The sequence below is a fragment of the Neopsephotus bourkii genome, unplaced genomic scaffold, assembly GCF_033783945.1.
Source record: "Neopsephotus bourkii isolate Nb327-2 ecotype Australia unplaced genomic scaffold, CSIRO-AGI_Nbou_v1 NB_107, whole genome shotgun sequence".
In the NCBI taxonomy this organism is placed as follows: Eukaryota; Metazoa; Chordata; class Aves; order Psittaciformes; family Psittacidae; genus Neopsephotus; species Neopsephotus bourkii.
Window position 1 is genome coordinate 8085249 of NW_026900624.1, and position 23617 is coordinate 8108865.

General features: G+C 38.5%; 1 protein-coding gene across 3 annotated transcripts in view; it reads left to right on the plus strand.

Annotated features, from left to right (window-relative positions):
* The first annotated feature begins 309 nt into the window (after positions 1-309).
* PACSIN2 (protein kinase C and casein kinase substrate in neurons 2) overlaps positions 310-23617 on the plus strand; it is a 56551-nt gene continuing 33243 nt past the window's right edge. Inside the window, exon 1 of one of the 3 annotated variants that reach the window (XM_061359434.1) lies at positions 310-517. The gene's annotated coding sequence lies outside the window, so the exon portion shown is untranslated. The remainder of the gene's footprint in view (positions 518-23617) is intronic. The other 2 variants (XM_061359425.1, XM_061359448.1) reach the window with 2 other exon arrangements.

A 23617-nucleotide genomic window follows, 5' to 3' on the forward strand; every position in this document is an offset into this window, starting at 1 on the left:
TACGCAGCGGCTGCCCTCTCGGCAGGCCGGTCGGTCGGGGCGGGCAAGCTGCCGGGCAGGCGGAGGGGGCAGGTGGGGGTTGGCCGCTGCTGCATCAGCCGCCGCCGGCGGGCACAGCGGCCGCAGCCCCTTCGTCAGGTGCTCCTTTTGAAGTAACCCCCTTAGGGGCACCCGGCGCTAACGGCTGCCGCCCGCCGTTGGGGAGCTCGAGGCGGGGGCACACGCAGCCCCGCGCCGCCTCCGCCGCCCCTTGCAGCCCTCGCCTAGGAAGCAGCGCTAATTGGCAGCTGCGGAGAGCCAACGGGCGGCGGCGGGGCGGGAGCTTGAGCTTCGCTCTCGGCTGGGCGTCCGCCAATCGGAGGGGTGGCGGAGGCGGGCGGTAGTCGGTGCGGAGGAGAGTCGGGAGCTGGGGCTCGGGTTGCGTTCCTCCGCGCTCTCTCGCCGCCTCATCGGCCACCTCCTTTCCTCTCCTCTGCTGCTGCCGGGCACAGGAGACGGGCAGATCCCGGCACTTCAGGTGAGGGCGGCGCCGTCGTCCTGGGCCCTACCCTTAAAGGAGAGGCTTGAGGCGAAGGCTGGGGTTTAGGTCCCAGTCAGAGGCTTTGGCGGGGGAGCGCGGCATGGCGGGCGGGGTCCCACCGGCGGGCCCGGGGAAGGGGGTTCGCCACGGGGCTCACCCCTGGCGCCTGGGCCCGCGCTGCCCATGGCGGGGTCAGGCCGCGTGGGGTGGGTGCCGTACTGGGAAGGCCCTGTTGGGTGCTGGCGGGGGCTCGGCGGTGACAGTGCTGAGGCGCAGCGGGAGCGGACGGACGGGTGAATGTGTGCGCCCCGCGGTGGTGTCGGGGCTTCCTGCCGCCCGAGCGCGGGGAAGGTGAAGGTCTCCTTGCAGGGCGGCCGGCTGGGAAGGGCAGGGCTGGGGCTCGGCGGGATGACGACACGGGCTGTGGGGAGGCTTGGTTCCTGTTGGGGGGAAGAGCGCTGCTCGCTATTCAGTGACCCACTCGGTGGTGGCGACGGCTTTGGTTGTGGGGCGGGAGGGTAGGGAAGCCTAAAACTGAGCGGTTGGGTTTTTCTTCCCAGTTTTGAAATCTCGGGGTCCGGGATGATGGTAGGTAACTATGCTAGTTTGGTGGGAGGAGGTGTTTGTATGGGGGCGAGCGAGGTTTTAAGCAGCTAACAGCCTCCCGAGAACCAGTAATGATCTAGCTAAGTCAGGCTTATTGGTTTTGCCATTGCCGCCTTCTTTCTTAACTTTCCCTTTTTTGGCTCACGGAAAGAATCTCCTCATCTCCCAGAGTAACGTCTGTGTGATAGACAGAAGTTTCTTTATGTGCGTCGAGACTACCTGGTTCGAGAAAGACTGGGTATCTACAGTGTCTGCCTGGCTTGCTGCATCCATCTTTCCCAGCTGCCCAGCTGTCTCGGGTTAGAGTGACTCAGAAGCTGATAGGCTCGGTCTTCTGAGCCTTCATCCCTGTGCCCCAGCAGTGAAGGAAGCCAGAAAGGTGCGAGTGCCATATGCTGTCCTTTGTAAACTGAACGTTTGAAAATGAAACTTAATCTTGCAGTTTTAAATGTTCGGTTTTCTTGGTAGCTGTTTTTGATCAAAACCACAGATTAGTTAGGATAACAAGTACACCACTGCTCACATTTCCTTTACCTGTTTCGGTAAGTTTGATCATTTCTACGTGATGCAGACTGGGGTAAAACCTGAACCTTTGAATGTGCTAGACACTTCTGTTTTCTTCTGTTGCACTGTGTGACCTTACAAAAGATTGCTTGAAAGGTTGCCGTAAGACTGTTTTCTCTTGCTATGGGGGAGGGAGGGATTTTTTTCCTTCTGCTAATTTGGATTTAAGTCCAGAGTTTGTTTAGCCTTCTCTATAAAGACAAACCCTTTCCTCCTATTTGAAAGGGTGAAAACCATTAACAGTGCATTATTATAATAGTCATAGCAAAGACTGTGTTATGTAAGTGGCTGAGTTTTCATCCTGTTTTCAGTGCAACCAAAGGATCATTCTTATATGTCTGTGATAAGACCAGTAGAGAAATATTGTTTCATTGCTTTGTTAGGTGGGGAGAAGACTTATATTTTGGCTTTAAGGTGAGAGGCAACCAAAACAGTTTGCCTTACTGGGCAGGGGGAAGACTTATATTCCAGCTTTAAGGTGAGCGCAACTGAAACAGTTTGCCAGCTGTAGTTTGGATGAGGAAAACTTCTTAATTGTGTTTTTGACTATTAAGGTTATTAGCACCGAAGGCTAATGTGCTTGCTCTTTCTCTGTACCTTCCTGAAATCATATTTTGTCAAACTTGCGATTTGCCTTCAAAGATAATAGGGTTACATTCTGCCAATTATGACTGAATCAGCTTAACCAGCAGTGGGTATTAGTGCACGGGGCATGTCTAATTAGCACAATGCAGCCTCATTTGAGAGATCTCTGATCATACCCTACCACAGTTTAGGCACGGGAAGCAGGAGAGGAGTGCAGGTGCTACCTTGTCCTCTGTAGTGTTAACCTTGGCATGGCTGTTCACTGTTCAAGGGCTCCAGACTCCCCTTGGTGCATAGTTTACAGTTACAGAGTTGGTTTCTTTGGCTCAGGGTCTAATAAACATTAAAAACTGCCCTGGGGGTTAAACTGCATACCACATATCAAGCAACAATATCAGTGTTAACAGGAAGATACATAGCACAATTGTAGTTAGAGATTAAATAGTTTATTAGTGTTTGATAGGCAAAACTGTTTTGGGATTAATTTTTTACTGATTTTGTTTGTTTGTTTTCTCTCCTTTTGAAGAGGGTGCTCTCTGCAAGTGGTTGCAGTAGGTAATACCAAGATGACAAATTAGATGGCAGTTACGATTGCTGGGCTTGATGTTAGCTGTATACATCTTAAGTGATGGTCTTAAGTATTCTTAAACTTTTCTTTAGCTGCCATAGGTTTATGAGAGATTTTATGTATTCCACAAGTCATCTCTGTAATAAAAACTTGATTTTACTTTATAGTGTGTATTTACTTGTATTGTTCCAATTTTTATGTTTTATTCCTTTAGTATTTGCAATACCATTGCAGTAGCATGGCTTTCTGACTGGTGGTATTCTGCACAGCATCTTGATATGTAAACGTTTGTAAGGTAATAATTTCAGAAAATGCCTAGATGTATTTCTAATGGGTAAATGTCTGGTTTCTTTTGCTCTATCAGGGTACTTGAATGTTGGTCTCAAAATCAGGATTGTAGACTTGCAGCTTTTACCAGGTGACGTGTTTGGATGATATAGTGGTAGGCATGGGAAGTTTTGTTCTCATGCTCTGTTCATCCAGCATATGGGTACCTTTTCCTTCTCTGGAGCTGAGTGAACTACTGGGTTAAACATGTCCTTATGTCAATTCTGTGCTTCCCTGATTACAGTTAAAATGAGCCTAAAGGTTACTGTGACTTGAACTGGTAGCCTGCGGGACAAAAAATGTTTGTCACAGGAATGCAAAGGATAAAATGCTTAGCAGTGCTGCTAGTCAAAAATTGTCTGTGCTTCTGTGAATCTGTGGGAGTGAAACAAATTAGCTAAAAGGTAGCTTTCTTCTTGTGAGATGATATATGGTTTTCTCAATATGGGAGTAGCAGGTCCTGGAAAGAGTTGCATCTTCTCATACAATAAGCAAGGAGGATTGTAAGTGCAGATTGAAGGGGTTCTTTCAATACATCTCTTTAAACATGCATGTAAGCTAATATACATTGGAGTAGTGTTTTGTTGGTTCTTAGGATCTCTGCTTTATAAAAGAAATTCTAAAGTCTAATGACTTGAGACAGAGACCTGGAAAGACGTCTCTAATGCTTGAAGACTAGTCTGTGAGATGAGCAAATTTTTGTAACATAGGATTTAATTCAAATTCTGTCTGAATCCATAAAACTTTAAGAAGTGTCGTTCCTCTCAACTAAACCTAGTTACTGTTTTTTGGCTTGTCTTAATGTAATGATGAATTGTTCTCAGGGCATTAAAAGGAAGAAAGTGGGAAATAACAGTGATATAACTGTGCTGAGATAAACTGAGCTAAGTATTCAGAGTCTGTGGTTGAATAAAATGGTGTACTTAATATGAATGTTATTTGGCTATTTGGCTCACTGAGGATGGAATGAATAATCTGAAGTTGATAGTAAAAAGGCTGTTGTATCCTGGGCCGGTTCACAGTCTGTAATCATAGTTGAGTTTGTCACAAGACTTGAATGTCATTCCTTTATAAGCTATCCTGCAAGGTACCTTGCTTGGGGGAAGGGAACAGCCAAAATTTCTTTTAATGGTGTTGGTCTAGAATCTGCTTTAATGCGTGCTGTGAGTGATTCTGCTGGAGCCACTGTGAACAGTTATGCATTGGTAGAGCCCTGTGAATCTTGGTGGACAGGATGTGTCAATATTTGAGAAGGTTCCCAGCCCTAATTGGTAAATAGGGATAGAGCAAGTATGGGTATTGTACTGCTGCACTGTAATGAGCTTTGAAGCAAAACCTAAAACAAGTACCTGAAGGCTTTAAGTGATGAGATCTGGTTCAACATTTTAGAATATGCAAACGTTTAAAAACTCTTCTGGCTTATGCAACACACTGTAAATATTTTGATAGTGTTGGAAACCTGCATCTCGCATTGTTTGGTTTTGGGCCAATGCATGTTATTAACACTTTTTGCTTGTGTAGGTCTCTGCTTTAAAGTAAGAGTTAATTCCAAGGCATCTACAAACCTGAAATTTTAAATAAGCTTCTTTGGCTTTTATTGTGTACTCTATACCAGTGAATAACAAACCAGAGTACAATGTAACTGCAAAAATGGTGAAGAACAGCATGTCAAAGCATGTTGGTAAACATTTGTTTCAAACAGTTTTACTGAAGCCAAAAAAGGCTGTATTTTATGTAATATTTTCTCATAAATGTATAGATGTGACATAGAGATGCCCTGAGAATGGGTGCCATGCAAATTTTAAGTGACGCTGTGACTCAGGAGTTCACAAGTATGTATTTTAAATATCTTCTTATGCCTGTTGTGATTTATGTATCGCAGAATCGTGATGCACTTGCAAGCTCTTAGCTTTTGATTATAAAGTAGCAGGTTGTTTACTAATATTAAAACTGGATGATGGTGGTATTCTGTAATTTTCACTGTGAAGTGTCGTTTTGCAGAAGTGTGATCTTTCTTTCTGTCTTGTTATTATTGTGGCTTTGTATATGAGTACCACAAATAGGACTCATAAATCTGATTTTTATATAAGATAATATGTTAATCTCCCCCATATATCAGCCTGATGCACTGCCAGCTGGTGATTGTAGTAACAAAAGGTGTGTATTGACTGAGCTCTGAGAGAACCAGCAGAGTTCTCGTACGTGGCATCTCTAACTCGGCTTTCTGAGCGTAGCCAGGGGTTCTCAGTTCCAACACCAACTTGCACAGAACCTTACTTAGCACTGTAATGGTAGATGAACCTCAGAGTAAGAAGTCTGTTGGTTCTCAGTAGCAGATACATACTTCATGCAGGCATACTTCACTATTCTTTTAAGCTTATGTGTTTTGGGTTTTTTTTTTATTAATTTCTGACTTAATAGGTCAAGTAAAGGGTGCAGGGTGAGTATGCTTAATGTGCCCTTCTTAAAAGGGGTAATGTGAAGTACAGATTTCAATAAATGATCTGCCATGAGTCACAGGACTAACAGAGCATCTTTTTAGCTTAACTTGCACCTCTGATCGTCTCCATTAAAGAAGCTTTCCTTGGCAGACTGGCAGTTACCTGGATCACTGCAGAGTGGAATAGTGCTGGTTTCTTGTCAGGAGTAATGATAAATCGATGACAAACAGATGTGTATATATATGTGTATGTGTGTATATATATTATATATATGACATATATATATGTCATTTACCTGAAATAATACAGCCAGTCTAATATCCGGTCAACATACAGTTGTGCTTATCTTGAACAGCGTGGTTAATCTCAAGGGCAAACTTAACTGAAGGTGGTTTTCCCAAGTTCTTGCTGTGTTGAGGTGATGGTTCCCTTCCAAAATGTGAGCTCTGTTTTAAGTGTAAGAACTGAAACTGGGTAACCATTTCCTTTCAACAACTTATCTTTAATTTTTGTGTTAGTTGAGAGCTTCATATAAAGAATGTTGTCAATCTTGTCATTTGTAAAGTGAGATATAAATTGAGTGGCTAGCTGTTCCTCTTTTTTGGCAATTAAATTTCTTGGAAACTCTTACGCCCACAGCTGAGAGTATTGCCATGTCATTGATGAGTTCTACTATTATGGTAGGTCACTACCAACAAGTGTGCATGGCACAGCCACTCACTCTCCTCCCCGTGGGATGGGGAGAGAATTGGAAGAGAAAAAGTGAAAAAACTTGTGGGTTGAGATAAATACAGTTTAAGTAAAGCAGAGCTGGTTCATTTGAAAGTAGGAAGAACCAGCACGCATGGATCAACCAATATATAGTGCCACCTCCCAAAGCAAATTTTCATGCTGTCTTGAGGAACAGAGTCCTAGGTGGAAACAAGTGGATTAGTGAAACAAGTTGCATAGTGTTACTGTATGATTGATGGGTTGTGGTGATTGACCCTGGCTGGATGCTAGATGCCCACCAAAGCTGCTCTATTGCTCTCCCGTCCTCAACTGGACAAGGGAGAGAAAATGTAATGAAAGGCTTATGGGTTGAGATAAGGACAGGGAGAGATCACATATCAGTTACTGTCAAAGGTGAAACAGACTTGACTTGGGGAAATTAATTTATTGCCAATCAAATCACCGTAGGGTGATGAGATCTTGAAAGATCTTCCACCCACTCCTCTCATCTTCCCAGGCTCAACCTCACTTTCAATTTTTCTTTATCTCCTCTCCCGGGGCAGTGTAAGGGACAGAGAATGGGGGCTGCAGTAGTCTCTGTTGCTCCTTCCTCCTCACAGTCTTGCCCTGCTCCAGCATGGGGTCCCTCCCACAGGGGACAGTCCACCGTGAACTTCTCCAGCGTGAGTCCTTCCCACAGGCTATAGCTCTTCACATAATGCTCCAGCATAGGTCCCTCGCAGGGTTGCAAGTCTTGCAAGCAAATGTGCTCCAGTGTGGGCTCCTCAGAAGCATGTTTTGGGGATGACTTTAGCGAATAGGTACTTTTTAAACTGTAGATAACGCTTTAATGTTCTATAGACATCTAAATAAGTGATATTTGATATAAACAGTTTTTAAACTGCTGCTCCTCTTATTGTTGAAGTAATTTGATTATTCAGTTGCTAGTAGTACACAGTACAAATGCAAAAGAATGATTAATAGATTTTAATCCAGAAAGTAACTATTTGTAATGATCTCATTATCTGAAAAGGACAAGCCATGGGATTTCTGTGAATGAATCCCCGTTGGAATTAGATGTAGCCACAAAGAAAACTTCCCATTTATAAAGAATGGATGTAGGGTCCACCACAACCCTGATAGCTAGCTTTTGTTATATTTATTACCATGAACTTCCCCTATTTTCTGCTTCAGGTATAGATAGTTCTGTAGCCACAGTGTTTTGATTTTGGTTGTGGTTTTGTTTTTTTTTGCATTCTCCTTCACACATCAGCTTGCTGCAGAAGGAGCTGACTATGTTGTGTTAGGTAGTGTGCTCTGGTGATCTCCAGTAGGTATCAGTTCCCATGGGGTTCATGAGCTATTAAAAGATATTCTAGAATATCTGGAGTGTTAGTATTCATTAAAGTTGTTAATAACTCAAACAACTAATGAATATTATTGCAAGAGTGTCACCACACCTTTCTTGACAACTTAATCCTCTCTACCTACCTATTATAACCACTTACATGCTGTTCAGCCATGTGACTTGTACAGTGAGGTTTCAGTAATATTAAATGGGCTTGATTTATGTTGCCAAATGCAAACATCTTATCTCTTGTGTGCATGCCACTTGCACATAAACAATGAAAATATATTTTTGCTTGACTTTCAGGGTCTCATAATTTGTGTTGTATGTATACTTGCTTATTCTTTTTGTTGGCAAAACATCTGTGATTTGTTAAAACTGAAGCTTGTTGCCATTTCTACTCACGGTGATGAAGCAAGTAGCTTCAAAACCAGTACTGTCTGCGTTTCTCCTAAAACAGGAAGTCAGGTTGTTTCCCTGATGCCCTGCTATTTGTTCTTGCTACATGCTGTGTGTTGGCTCTCTTTATGTGGCTGTGCTGTGACCAGAGTTAGTTCCCTGGTCCAGCTAGAAGCTTCTTATTTTTTGGCAGAGTAATTTTCAGCTGGATAAAGCTTAGCACCTGGCTTCCTGAATATAGTCAAAGGCATAGGTCAGGAGGAGTGACTGGGCATGTGGGAGAAGACCAGATCAACCTTTGTTGGCAGAACAAGTTTGTACTGTAATAAAGTGATCAGGCAAGGTATTGAGATGAGCAGTACAGTGAATAATTTCTATAAAGTTAGGCTGTAAAGTGAGTGTCAGATATAAGTAAGTCTTCGTATAAGTGCTTTTATAATCCCATGTATGCCAAAAATGGTCAGAAGTAATAAAGTGAGGAAGATGCAGTGTATATAAATGGAACAGTGTTGCTCATCCTACCAGCTGAAGCTGTGCTACATGAGCTGCTGAAATACAGCTGAGAAAGATTTAATACTTATTGCCTAGACTTACTATCTTTAAACTGTTAAGGGTATTGAAGATGTGATTAAACTTACGTTTCTCAATTTTTACCAATTTTAAATGCATGGCTGGGTTAGTAATAAGTATCAAATTATCTTCAATTAATAAATTTAAAGGTAAATGTGCTGCTTTCTTGAATTGAAAGACAGAATTGAAATACTTCTCGAAGTTGAACAGATTCCAAGTCTTTGCTTTTTGGCTTCTAGAATACTCATGTGTAAGTAACTTTTATGTGTATCTCTAACGTGTACTGCTGATATATATTCTTGTGTAATGAAATAGAATCATAGAATAGTTAGGGTTGGAAAGGACCTTAAGATCATCAAGTTCTAAATGTTTTTTAAATTCCTAGCAGAAGGCTTAATCTGTTAACACTATTGTTCAACCAGGTTTTGAAGAACTGGCTTTGAATTTCAACTCAATATTTAATTTCCAAAATGAACTCAGTCTTGTGGAAATAATCAAGTGAAACTGCTTACATACCTTCTTGTAACCTTTTGTTTGTTTGTGATTTTTTTTTATTTGGTTGGCTTTTTTGTTCTGCAAAAGTAAGTGCACAGAATTAGTTGGATCTTCCTGTTACTTTTGTTCTGTGATAGTGCCAGTCTGCTGCCTTGGTTATTCTCAGCAAAGCACTGTTCCACCTGATGGTGGCTTTTTTTTCGAAGGAGGTGCATAGATACGCAAATGGACTAGTAGAGAACAGTGTCACAAGGAAGCAGACTGAGCAGTATTGCAGAACACATTATGCTTTGCTTTGCTTTTTTAATTTGTTCTCTGCACTGGGAAAGGTGAAAGGTCATTCACTGGATATCATGAATATCTTGTCTGTGCATTGAGGTAGGACCAAATCTGTTATTTATGTTCCTAAACACAAATTTAGGGAGATGAAAGGTCAGTCTGTACGGTTTTAAAGGTGAAACCTAAAGTAGGGTGAACCCTAAAATTGGTTTGAAATTCAATTTGATCTTAAAATTGGTTTGAATTTGGCTAAGTAATCCATTGTCCATATTAGCAGCTGCTTCTGATTTGGCTTGTAGTATCCCTGTATCAGGGAACAATATGTGGGTCTCGTCTGTATCTAATTATTTTTAGCACTTGGTTTAGATCAGGCTGTTGCATCGTTTCTGGTGCAGTATAAATCCCATGAGTTCTGTGGGTATTGTGAGGGAAATCTGTGCTGTGCAATTTTAATCATTGTACGTCAGTAACAAGTAGTTCAGCGACTGATACGTGCAAGTAGATAAAACAAATATCATGCATTCTGCATTTATTTTAGGTTATGCAAGTCAATGTATAGCTTATTTGCTTTAGATTTTAATCAGTATAATAAAATAGTCTCGCTTTCTCAAAACATCCATTGTCTTAGGTTTTTCACTAGCCCTGTAGAGAAACTAGAAGTGCGATTGGTGATCTTTCTGCCCGTTTTCACTCCTCTCCTTTCTTGCATCAGAGGCTAGATAGGAAGCACGTGTGCTTCTACATGTTACTAGGTATAGCAGAAACACTTCGTTTAATTAAGGACAAACTGATAAATTTAGTGCATAATGCTTACCAGTGTATTGCTGAACAAAAGTACTAGTTTTACAGTAATAATTTTAGCAGGCTTTATGCTGTTTCCAAGATATCTTACTGCATAGCAAGGAAATACAGAGAGAGTTGAACAGATTTGATGTCTTCAAGTACATCAAAATGTATTTTCATTGTGTACATTTAATGCATTTTTTTTTGCATATGCAGTGTCTATTTGTCATTTCATACCTATGGATAAAATACCACTTTTTTTGAATGAATACTGCTCTCCCAGTATCATATCTTTTGAGGTTGTTGTGAATTATGTTAGTAGTTCAGCTGTGAAGTTTATAAAGTTTTTATGAGATTTCTAATTTTCAGGGATGTGTTGGTGTCTGATTTGGCTAGTGTATTACATTTGGAATTCAATTTATTAGGTAAGAAAAATAATCTGAAAAGCTGTTGTACGAATTGGCTCTTTAAAGTTGACGATCTTATAAACATGCTTTTATAAGTATGTGTGTTGAATTTGATGAAAAAAATCACATGAATAAATTTTTATTGCAGCAAGTAGAGAGCAAAGTTCTGTACTCTCATTTCAGAAAAAAAGGCTTTTATAAAAGTCTTGTGAAACACTTTATTATGCAATAGCAATTGATTTGGGCAGTGTTTAGCCCTGCAAATGGGCAGAAATATGCAATGTAAAACTTGTGGCTGTTGTTTGATTGCTTTGTCACTGTTGTGAGTACTGTCAAGGCTATATTCATTATTTACCAATAGTCTAAAATTTCTGAACAAGGGAGCACTAGCTCATACTCGTTGAGGGTTAGTTGCTGTCTGTCCTATATATTTATATAATAAGTAAGAGGATGCTTGTGCTTGAATTTGTTTCTCCAGGAATCTCTGCAGTCTTCTTTAAAGCATGGGTCTGTTTTCCAGAATGAATTAAATTTGAGCTACTTTCTCTAGTTATGCAGATGTGTTGGGTCATGAGAATTATTGGGATATGCAAAGAATAGCATATTGCACCTAGTCATTTACATCAGAGTCAGCATGCAAGTTTTAAATTTGGAGTACTGAGAAAAATCTCAATCTGGCTATAGTATCTGCCCTAAAAGAGGAAGGAATGCAAGTCATGTCTTCCACCTAACTTTTCCATCACCCAATTTCAAGTGCTTAACTGCTCTGCATAGCTGTGAATACTGAAAGGGATGTGGGAAATCTTAACTACGTAAGCTTAAAAAGACATTTTTAAATCTTGTTTTGGAGTTGGACAACTTTCTTTAGCAAAGTTTTTCTCTTTTAAGGGGGGCGGAAGGAAAAATCACCATCTTGGGTGAAAGACGAGTACAAGTAGGGATTTGGCATACCTAGTCAAATGCATGAAATGAAAATGAAACAATGTGAAATTTTGTCTGAAGCTAGCCTACTGAAACTTAAATATTGAAGCAAGTGATAAGTTAACCTACTTGAAAATCTGCTTTATTTGTTATTGAATTTTTTGTGATTTTGTGTAGAATTTAAAACTCGATATAGAATTATGGTGTTAAGCTAAATGAATTCAGATGGAAACTTGCATCCAGATCCTGAAATTGTTGAATAAATTGTTGGAATATTACTATTGAAATAGAGGACAGTAAAAGGTGAGTAGAGTTTTTCAGAATTTGAATAGGGCTTCAGTGCCTTTATAGGCAAAAGTGCTCGATTTCTACCTTTCTACCTATTTTACTTATATTGGTGCTAACCTCTGTTGACTTGTACCTTTTCCAGAGACTAGAAATGGACAGTGGTGTTGCGTTTTGTCTGTCACTTGGTATCATGTAGCGTTTTACTAACTAATTTCAGTGCTAGTTTTGCTAGGATTTAGTCAAAGCTGTGAGTCAGCACTAAATCCATTTGAATGGCCTTCTTTGCACTGGTTTTAGGTTGAAAAGGCTATCTTTAGTAACTACTTTATTTGATTAGTACAGTAGGGTTATATACAAGCAAGCAGGGAGAACTTAGAAAAACCCCTTTTCTGGTATCGCATAACACTACTTCTGTTGCAATTCAAAATTGTTCCAGTTAGTGCCAGGCATTGTTAGTCGGAGCCTGAGAATGAAGAGCAACAGAAGATTTTTGTGTTAACTACTGCAGCTTCTTTTACAAAAGGCCCTCAAAGCTGAACCACGGGTGGATATTGGATTGTAACAAAATAGTGGCTAGGCTCAGACTGGTTTGATGTCATTAGAATTCTTTAATTTGTTTAAAAATCAGAATAAACAGGTAAACATTTCTGAAAGAATAGCTGCCTTCCTTTGGAAGGAGTTTTAGATACCAGTGGTAGAAATCCAAAACTGAAATACTTGGGGTTTAGAGCTTTATCTTTTTTTGGAATGTAGTTGGGAATTGATCATTACGGAATCTCCGCAGTCTTGTGATTTGCATTGAGAATTGTAATATTGGTTTGCCTATGATTAGGCACAAGATCAGATAATTGAATATCTAATAATTGTGTGAGAATAATACGAAATAACAATGCAAATACTGAGAGGGGAAATAAAAAGAACAAACCTCATGCCAATGAATGTTACAATGAAAGTATATTCATATGATAAGAAGCAGTTCTACCAAGACATAACAAGCTCAGGACAAAAACTGTTTTGTTGAATAAGTATTTACCAAATGAATGTTCTTTAAAAGTGTTAGTTACTTGTTTGTTTGCAATTTACATTATACAAAATGGACTATAAAGGAAAACCTGTATCATTACATGAATTGGGTATACTTTACATTTTTCTGTGTTGTACCAGCAAAATGTTAAGTTACTGTGCCATTTTTCTTCAAGTAGTAAAGTTCATAGCTTTGTGGCTATGGCTGTGGCTGCAAGGTTCAACTGTGTAGCCTTCTACTTTAGCATAAAAAGAAAAATGGGCTACAACTGTGTGTGTACGCAGGAGGTAAACAAATGAAATGTAACTGGCTGTGAGAACGGTGCTCTCGTGACTGATGTAGTTCTTGTCTTTTGGAAGCCTAATGTTTGAAGATGTCTTGTGAATTGATAGGTGATTGTAGAGTTCCATCACAAGATTTTCAAGATGCAACTAGAAGGGTACTAGACAATCTCATCTAGGCTCCATTTGCCAAGAAAGGCTGGATGTTTTTTTTTGAGGTTCCTTCTAACCTGGGCTGTTATGTAATTTCTGTGATCATTATAAATTGACAAATGACTCAGCTCAAGTATTTCTTACAGGAATTGATTACTGTAGTGAAGTGTGGCTGTTGAACCCTCTTTGAAGACCTGTTTGACATACTGAGTAGTCCAGCCTCATCAATTTGGTTGTGTTTTCAGGATCCCTCTGACCATTACTGTAATCCTCATCTTGTGCCAATCTACTAAATTATTGTAGTGACTTCCCATTAAAATCTAGCATTAAAAATGTGTACATAACTTACCTTGATATTCTGGGAAGCTGAAAGGAAGAGGATTTCTTTCCTGTTCAAAAACAGTGTCTGGTAGACTGTTCTCTGTCATGGTTAAGTGGCTCACTAATTGTCTGAGTCAAATGGAGCAAGGTGTTTCCAATGCTTAAATGAGCAGGCACCAGTCCATGAAGGGATCAATAAACATTAGCCACCTTTCTCTCAAATTGCTGTTTTGTGTTGAAATTGTAGGCTTTTTAAGGTAGTGTGACAAATGCAAACTAGGTAATAAAGCATTCTCTTCCTATGAAATGACTGAATAGTTCATAGAATCACAGAATAGTTTGGGTTGGAAGTAACCTTAAAAGGCTGTTTTGTTCCAACCCCCTGCCATGGACAGGGACACCTTCCACTAGACCAGGTTGCTCAGAGCCACATTCAACCTGGCCTTTGAACACTGCCTGGAATGAGACATCTACCATTTCTCAGGGCAACCTGTTCGTGCCTCACCATGCTCATAATGAAGAATTTCTTCCTAATACCTTTTTATTTAATTTATTTATATTTAACTTCTTTTTAGCAGTTACAAGGGGAAAAGGTAGGCAATTTGTTTTAAGATGTTAGAATTGGACATAATTTAATTTTCAGTTTCATAAATTGCAAGGTACAGAATAATTGCATGTTGTCTAAGGAATCAGCTTAAGGTTATTAATCTCAAACGTGCTGTATAGCACATTATTAATGCTGGGGTTTTAGATGTGGTGAAATACAATTAAGTATAATACCTGGGTTTTTTTGGGTGGCTCTGATGCATCAGATGTACAGATATTTTGCCTCAGTGAAGCATATCTTTCAGATATGGGCAGTGTACAGGTTCTTTCAGTATAAACCAAATTTCAAGTTAAATAAATACTAGTATTCAGGCTTCTGCTGGGAGGGCAGCCTTCATTTTGCAAAAGGAAAGAAGGAAACTTTGCTACGGGAGCACGTGTGTGTGGACCTTTCAGGTTGTTGTACCAGATGTTAATAATACTCAATGACAAGAAAAACCTTACAGCTAGACTCACCATCTGCTTTATAGTGTTCTTATTCTTTAAAGTATACATATATCTGAAAAACTTCTTTGCTTGTTTTGAAACAACCTTAGTAAATCAAAATATACATCTCCCAAAGTCTTTTTTAAAAAGACTTTTGAAATTACTTTGTTCTTTTGAGTGCTTTGTACCCTTAAGCTCTAGAAGTCAAGACAGTTGATTGCTCTTTAAGACAACAGTGGTCTTGGCTGTGTCAGGGTTACTAGAGATGGTGGCTTTTAGGTATTGAGCTGCCTCTCTTAAAAAGAAATATTACTGAGCTCATAGCTGTAATTACTGGAGGGATTCTTTTAGTGAGTTAGAGAAATTTCTGGCCTTCCTAAGAAAGCTTACAAAGAATGACTGAGGAGTTACCATGCATACTGTTTATTACTAGAGCTGACATTAGCTTTCTGGGTCTAACTGGACTTTTGTCAATCTAAAGCCTCCTGGATTTGGTATGCTTTGCTATTTGGGCAGATCACAGTTTGCTCTGATTTATGCTAGGGACTACAGGGAGAATGTCTGCCTCTCCAGTAAAACTATTGTGTTTTGAAGTCATGAAAATAAAAAAATGGTGTTCAGAAGTAAGAAATGAAGATGTTTTGGAACATTTTCTAGATGCAAGTTTACTTTTTCTAATGGTGCTTCTATCAGATGATTATATTAAGGCTTTAAGCCTTCAGACCCAGAAATGGAAAATGCCTGTATTTGTTTCACAGGTGCTCTCAGCTGAGTTCTTGACTTGACCTGTGACACTAAAGAGTATGATTATGAAAAGGGTCATTATATGTTATTTGTAAATATTACATTTTGCTTATAAACTTGTCACACTTTCTTCACAGTCTTGTCTAAACTTTTCTTGCAGTATCTTTGAATTCTATATACCTCTTTCATTCTTCCCACTACCATATGGTAACGATAGTTAAATGTTAAATTTATTATTCATTGAGTAAGCACATAGCTTGCTTTTCTTATTCTTGGGGAATATTTGGTCAAATAGAAATCTTATTTTTAGTGATACCTTTGAGGCATTTCTGCTTAATTGAAGCTTTCAACTTGCAGCTGTTTCAGCTGTTTAACCATTCAGTGTTTTTCTTTTTTGATTCCTTTGCTGCTCAACCTCTTAAGTGACGAGCCATATGGAGATACAGCTTTGTAAACGTAGTCATATGTAGACAGGTGACTCATTTCAGTAACCACAAACTATTCTAGAACTCTAGCTGTGATATTAGTGTGCCCAGTGACACAGAGCCCTGCCTTTGCTGTGTCATGGTGCAGTTCTATCTGAATGTCATTGTCCCCCTGCCCAGTCCCAAGGCTTTGAAATAAACATGGTGATACCATCCAGCTGTCGGCTAAACTACAGTGCATTCAAATCTTGGAAGACAAATGTGGTATGTAATCTATTCAGACATTCAAGATGAATTCATAAGCACAAGAGCACTAGCTAGTTAGTAAAATCTTGAGTTGAAGGTGGACCCTGATGGCACCTTTTATAAGACTGCTGTGAATATCCAATGTGTTAAGCGTAGCTTTAGGCTAATGGCACAAAAACTCTGTAGTACTGAGAAGAATAATTTTCCGTTCCTGGCTGGTTTTCTCTGTGTGTGTGCATATAAGTGATATGGTTTATGCATGGAGTACATTTTGGAGGTTTCACTTAGCCATTCCTTCTGTGTGTGTGCAAGTTTGATATTTTAATTCCAGAATGATTTTATTCCATGATACTAACTTTTTCTGTTTTGATTGCTTCATGTTACGATGCATCATGCAAAAATAGCAATTGAATTCTATTTTAATTGAAGATGGGAAGTTGCAGTTGAATGTAGTGACTCCAGACTTTCTGGAGTCTAATGTTATGCAGTTTTTCATTTTGATTACAGTGTGTAGACTGATTTGCAGTAGATGAAATAGCTTGAGAAATTTGATCACTTTATGCTGAAGCTATGGTGCCGCCTTTCCTCAGCTGTTACGATTATTAGGATACCACTAGTTTGTGAGTGTAGAGGTTACTGACATGAATTTTGATTAAGTTAATGCATAAAGCAGAAGTGTATAATTCTACATTTAGTAGCAATTGATTCTGGTTTTAAGAATAATTGTGGAACCATTTAAAATGCTGAAACTGCTCAGGAGCATGTATGACAGAAAAGTAATTTGTGTATTACGTGCTTTTACTGACTGGGCTTCAACACTGTGATCTGCTTTGGATCTAGACTGTATGTATTTTAAAAAGTAGTCTTGTATGTTTGAATTTTTGACACTAGGGTTTTTCAGACTCTAATTTTGAGAGTGCGCTAAAATCTGTTTTGTAATTGTTGCTGAGATGCAGGTCAAAGGCTGTTGTTTAATGCTCCATAGTCAGTGATGGCACAGCCTTATTAAATAAAAAAACACATCTGTAATTGCAAGTGCAAGAGCTGGTAGCTACTGGGGCCTCTTGTCCCAGTTTCCTTGAACTTCACTCTGATTTAGGTTGTAGAGTAGATGACTGACCTACTTGTACTTCAGTCAAGCATTACTTGAAAACGGCATAAAAAGCTTTCCTTTTCTTGAAAAGCAGGAGAAGGGTAGAAAAGACCAGTCAGAATTTCTGATGCTAGTTGACCAAATTAAGCATTCACTTCACATTATTGCATTTAGGGATTCTACATTTGAGTGATTTGTGTGTTTGAGAGCTATGTAAGGTCAAATAATGTGTATCCAGATCTCTGACAATCATGAGGAAGACTGGCCACTCTGTTGTGTGTGGGGGTTTTTGGGGTGTGTTGTTGTTTGGGTTTTTTTTTTTTAAACCTTTAATAAGATTAGTGAAATCTTTGGTTCTCAAGATAAACTTCCACATTCTTTTTTGCTTAACCTCGATCTCATATGAGCTTTTTAAAGCAGCGCCTTGTTTTGCACACTGAAAACTTTATAGATTTTCAGTTGTGTTAGGGTTAAAATATGTTTAACTGCATTGCATGTGATTTTAAAAAACAAACCGACCACACACACACAGAAAGAACTTTTAGCTTAGCTTGTCAAATTATGTGTACAAGGAAGGCCATAAAATGAGATCAGTGACCTTAATACTTAAGTGAAACTTCCAGCTAGCTTAGATCAATGAGTTTAGTACATGGTAAGGAGTCAGTTTGTTATTTATTAAGATGAATTTTAGGGAATATTTAATTCTGATGGGTTAGCAACCCCTCGTGTGTAGTTTACTAAGTGGTAAGTAAAGGTCTTCTGCCCTTGTTGCAGTAATTACCATTTCAGGACCAGAAAATTAAATTGCCTAGAGGCATGAGGATTCCTGGCTAAAGTTTACCTCAGATTCACTGAGCTGAAAATCTGTTTAAACAGAATTTAAGAGTTTCTTTTTTCAGTGGCCGTGTTAATGAAACTGAGTATTAAGCAACCTTCTCCTCCACCTTAAGACAAGCAAACCATTTAAATGCTCCTAACTGTTCTTTAGAAGCTGGATTCAGTTTGCTTTAAAATCTGAATTAATCTTACTTAATCTGAAATATACTGTCACATGGTCTTTTGTACTGTTACAGTATACCACTGATTTTGAAACACTTGAACAGATCTTCTCTTATTCCTAAAAGAATAATTGGTTGTTTAACTTACAGGAAAGAAGGATAGTTGAAGCTAAGTGTGCCTGTTGTTGTTTTCCGTCTGCATTTATGAATTGCATTCTGCAGAGGTGTATAAATTCTGTATCAATTGCAGAAATGACACTGCTGACGTGTAAGGCTTACATGACAGTGATAACAGAGAGAAATTTTGCTTTAAATTGTAAGGGTATCTTTATTAGCAGTTTTTACATTGGTAGTGTTTTCTCCAAATACTCAAACTACCCTTGGATGTATTTTGAGAATTGAGCAATGTTGCACGCTGATTTGCCCTGCTTTTTGTCAGCAGAGGCAGGAGAGTGAGGGGATAAAGGCTGCAGAAAGAATTGGTAGTAATTGGAACTACTGTTTAGAGCTGTTTCACAGCTCTGAACTAAGCCAACAATTATTTCATTTCCGCTTTAGTAAGGGTCCTAGGGTATAGTTCTGTACTAACCTAGGTTGGTCCCTTGAACAAAAGCTATACTAACAAAATATTTCTGGTGTTAATATTACTTCTTTTACTGTACATGTGTGTTGAGTAGCTATCCTAGAAAGCTGGCAGTTTTGACTAGTAGGGAATTTATTCAGCTGTAGAGATATCTACGTGGAAGTGTGATGCTTCGGCACTGTTTTAAGTTAAGTATAATGTGAGCACATTGTGGTCTGAGAAACTTGAGTTATTTTACTAGGTCTTGTAGTCTTTTCCTCTATTGTCTTCAGTAATGTTATCTAAGACACTATATAGGAAGATCTAGTTTTGTTTGTGCCTTCTTTTACTTTTCCCATTGTAACAAAACCATCACTCCCCATTTTGGTTTTTTCTTTACATTTCAAAAAAGTGACAGAAAAAATAACTTTACACTTGAAAATGCACAGGTTTGTCTGGGTCCACCTGTGCAACTAGCTTCCCCTGCCCCAATCAGGCTTACTAGTTTCTGCCAAGCATAATCATCTCTATCTCGCTAATAATAATACAAGGTAACACATGCTGAGATTGTTCATACATATATTACAATATGTAATAGTCCTTTAGTCTCTGGAAACAAATATCTGTTTGAGACAGTCCCAGGGATAGGTTTAGCTCAGATGAGATCTCTAGCCTGGTTCTTTCTCGAAGTAAAGAACAGTAGCTCCCCAGTACAACCTTCAGATTCAGGAAGACTGTCTTGTTTCACCATAATTTAAGGGTTTAGATGTGCTTCTGTTCAGTGCACGTCAGTATTTCATTAATTAACATTACAGCCCCATATTTCCTGAGATGGAAAATTACAGCTTTTGACTATGAGACACCGGAGCACCACAGCTGTTTCCTAAGTGACGCATCTGCAAAAATGTGCCTACATGTTTCACTGAGGTATTTAAAAACAGTGTTCTTCACCAAACCAGCTGTATGACTAAAAATACCTTCCCTTAATATGGAGTACCTGCGATCTTTCCTAAAGATTATAGTAAATCTGAATGTTTGACTTTACAGCTATATGGAACCATTAGATGCGTGTGACTGAAAACGTGTTGGTTTGAGTGCTGCAGTGGGTGTGGGGGGTAATAAATGACCTTAGCTAGAGCTACAAGGTTTTCATCAGCCTACAGGAAATGAAGAAATATGCTCTGATGAGAGAATTCTGTTTGTGGAAACTGAGGTTAGGCAAAGCTGTGCAGGTATCCACGCTGTTAGGTTGCTGAGCGCTGTATTTAGAAAAAATGCCAGTGAATTAAGGCCTGTCTTTTAGGGTAAGTATTTTGCAAGCATTGTATTGAGTGACTTCCCAGAGAACTCTTGCAGTTGCTTTTTTTGCCCTACCAAAAATTTACTATGCCATGTCATAGATGATATGAGAGTATTTTTGGCCAGGTGAATGTGGAATTTTGCGATATTTGAATTTAAGAGTGTTTGATCATGTTTGAAATTATATTTCTGGGCTCATGCAGTCTGCTGTTTAAACACATCTTTCTTACTAGAATGGTTATTGTATTACTTTTTATTTATGTACTTTTGGGGGATTTTCTATTTTCAAGTACACCAGCATTCATGTTGTGTGGTACTTCTGTGGACAGATAAGTACCATGACACTTCTTATCTTGAGAAAGTTTTGATGTCTGAGGCAATGCTGCTTCTAACATTCTATTTTACTTCTTAATTATATGCCATTTTAGAGCAGTTGTATAAATGTCCCTTTTCTATGCAGCTGCTCTGTCAGTGCAGCTGTAAATGCTGTTCTGTGTTTGCTGGAGAATACATCAGTACTACTCCTCTGCACAACACTTGCTAACTAAATGCTTACTACTGAGTATAATTTGCAAATTGAAGGCATGTGGTCTTGTGTCCCCTTCCTGCTTCTTTGAAACAAACCTAAAGGCATATTTATCTCAATTTTATTTATTTGGGGAGGATGCCAGAATATTGTGATTAGTTTCCTTTTAGGAGGCCTTGACTCGTGAATTAGTGGATGATGTCATGAACACTACGAAACTGAACATTAGTAAATTATACTGAAGTTTTTCCTGCACTTTTACATTTTAATTGCTGAAATAGAAATAATGGAAACCTCCAATTAAAAAAAAAAAAAAGCTCCTCTTTGATCTTTCAAGTTATTTTAATTGTTTAATTTTTAGTTCTTCAGGTGGGACTTTTTGTTTGCTTTGGCAAAATCTACTTGAAGCCAATTTTGGTATTCCTTTTTTTCTGCAGTGAAGAAAATGTTAATGTGATTTTTTTCCTTGATTAGGAAGACCTAAAGCTCTGAAAGAAACAAATTTTAAAGATTATTTAGAGAACAACCACTTAATGTTATGCTAGATAACATAATGTGTAGGCCTTACGGTCCTTTCCTGGATCTCAAATTCAAGCAGCATGTCTTCAGAATGGGAAATTTCTTTATAAAAAATGAAAAGCCCCAACCCAACACAAACCAGTGTTGCAGGTTTAAAACCTAAAACACAAGTGTGTTGTGACAAGTCTACTGTGAAATTGTTCTCTTACGCCTCTGCTTTTCTGTGCCTCTCAACAGAAACAGGAGAATTCTTATGGTTACATTTTGTACCTAATGTCAATGAAGAATACTATTCAAACTACTTTGTCTTGCATTCCTTATTACCCAAAGACTCTGCAGTAGTACTCGGTACTCAACAGGACAGCACACCTCTGAAGGTTATTTGAAAAACTAAATATTGATTGAAACCACGATCAGTCTGTTTGCAAAACAATGTAATAGTCTTATTCATTATAACGTGATCTTGTGACATGCTTTTTTGAAAATTGAGTTTATTTTGGGTTTTGTTGTTTGGTTTTTTCCTTAGCCTAATTACAGTACTTTAATTTTAAAATCCATTATTTTACAATGTTTCCTTTATGTTTCTAAGAACAGTTAAAATAGAAACCAGTCTGAAAAATTTGGAGAGAGAATTTGGGGAACAGTTATCTTCCTTCAGTGGCTACAGATTAATATACAAGAGTTTGTGGTAAGATACATATTCTGCAACATGCAGAAGTGAAGACATAAGTGTTATGGGTTGGCCCTCTTCACGTGACTTAGTAACTACTTTCTTTTCTTGTATCAAGGTCACCTTGACTTCAGCTTCAGATGTGTTGCTAAGTTTGCCTTTTTCTTGTACAGGAGAATACTGAAAGAAGTGTTGCTAAGAACGATTTCAGTAGGGAGAATTAATTTGCCAGGAAGTGCTGTTGATTCAGGAAACACACTATACAGAGTTGTATCTTATCAAAGCTACTCTAAATTGAAGACAGTAATTTTTAGAGCATAGTATACGAACAGATGAGGAGTTTTTATCCTCCAGTTGGATAAAATGAAATAGCTGATCCTTTGGCTCTAGCTAATTTCTGTAGTGAGTTCAGGTTTCTCTTAATTTTAAGATATTTTTTTTTAAGTAATGTTAATGTGAGAGTTTAAAAACCTATGTGGAATACTTAATAAGGGTTAATTCTTTATGAAACAAATTATATTGTCTAATATGTAATAATTTCACAATTCCTTTTATACTGTGTATTTATCACATACATTACTGAGGGAAATTATAAAAGAAAATTAAGCTTTTTGGCTGCTGATGCTCTAGATAAATTTGCTCAGAACCCCTAATGGCTGTCTTGCAGGTTAATTTAAATGCATTTCATAGCTTGGCACTGGTGTTTGTCTTTTAAAGCAGAAAATTAAAGCTGGCCTCTACACTTTTGAAATGGTATTGCTGCTATCCCTTGAGAACATAAAGGTGTGTTTTCAAAAAGGTACATTTCGATTGTTTTTTAGCAGACATGGTTGAATTCTTAACTATGGTGATCTTCTACTCTGTTTCTGGATGTAAATACTGATACTACTGAGGTGTTTTAAAAATGGTTGAAACTGGAGTTCCTTTGTGTGAGAAGAATCACCTGAGTAGTGTTGTTTCAGAATTCAAATGTTAGGCGAGATCATCAAAGCTTATCTTAAATGAATATCTGAAGCTTCTGGAAGTGCTGGGAATATGGTATATTTCATAAAACCTTTATTTTGAATTACATATTCTTCTCATACTTCTGACAGCATTTGTGGCAACTGTGTGCACACACGATCATTTAAGTTGTTTACATTTCCTTTTTAAAACAGAATGATGTTCAAAAATATTAACAGGCTCCATTTTTGAGAAGTGGAAAATGGATGAAACTTACTTAACCCGTCTGTAATTTAAAACTTGTAATCAAAGGTGAAAATGCTCCCATGTTAGAAAAAAGGTTAATACACCTCATTTCTGTCTTCATCTTGAGTTGAAGGTCCTGTTTTCGCCTTCTGCATAGGCCTAACAATGATATAGAATGAAGTACTTTGCAGTGTATTAAGTAATTTGAGATCTTATTCACTACTTGAGGACACAGTAAGTATCACATGGTATTCAGACAGTATCTTGTATTTTAAATGAAGATCTCTGTCTCCCAAAATATGAAAGCAAGTGCACAGTTTTTAGTAAAGAATACATACAAAAGCATGTCCTTTTTAAAACACTCGAAGTAGTAACTTGTTTTCCTTTTAATGACACTTAAATTCATGGAGATATTCTTTAGCAACAAGCATGACTTCGGTACTAGGTTGGAAAGGCAAAAGATGACTCATTGTCTCTGTGTAGCACTCCATGTAATCTCTGCAGGCTTTTTTCTGTCATTTGTATGATACTTAATAATCCATAACTTAAAGTTCATTGGTTGCTGCAGACAAGAGGGAATATGGGGGGGGTGGGGGGGGGGAACCCTGAACAGTACTTAAGAAATTCTGGCATGCTAAAATTTTGGCTTAATGAAATTTAAGTTTTTATTATTCTTAAATGCTTGTACTGTTGAGTCAGTAGTTTGATATATCTCCTGCAGTAC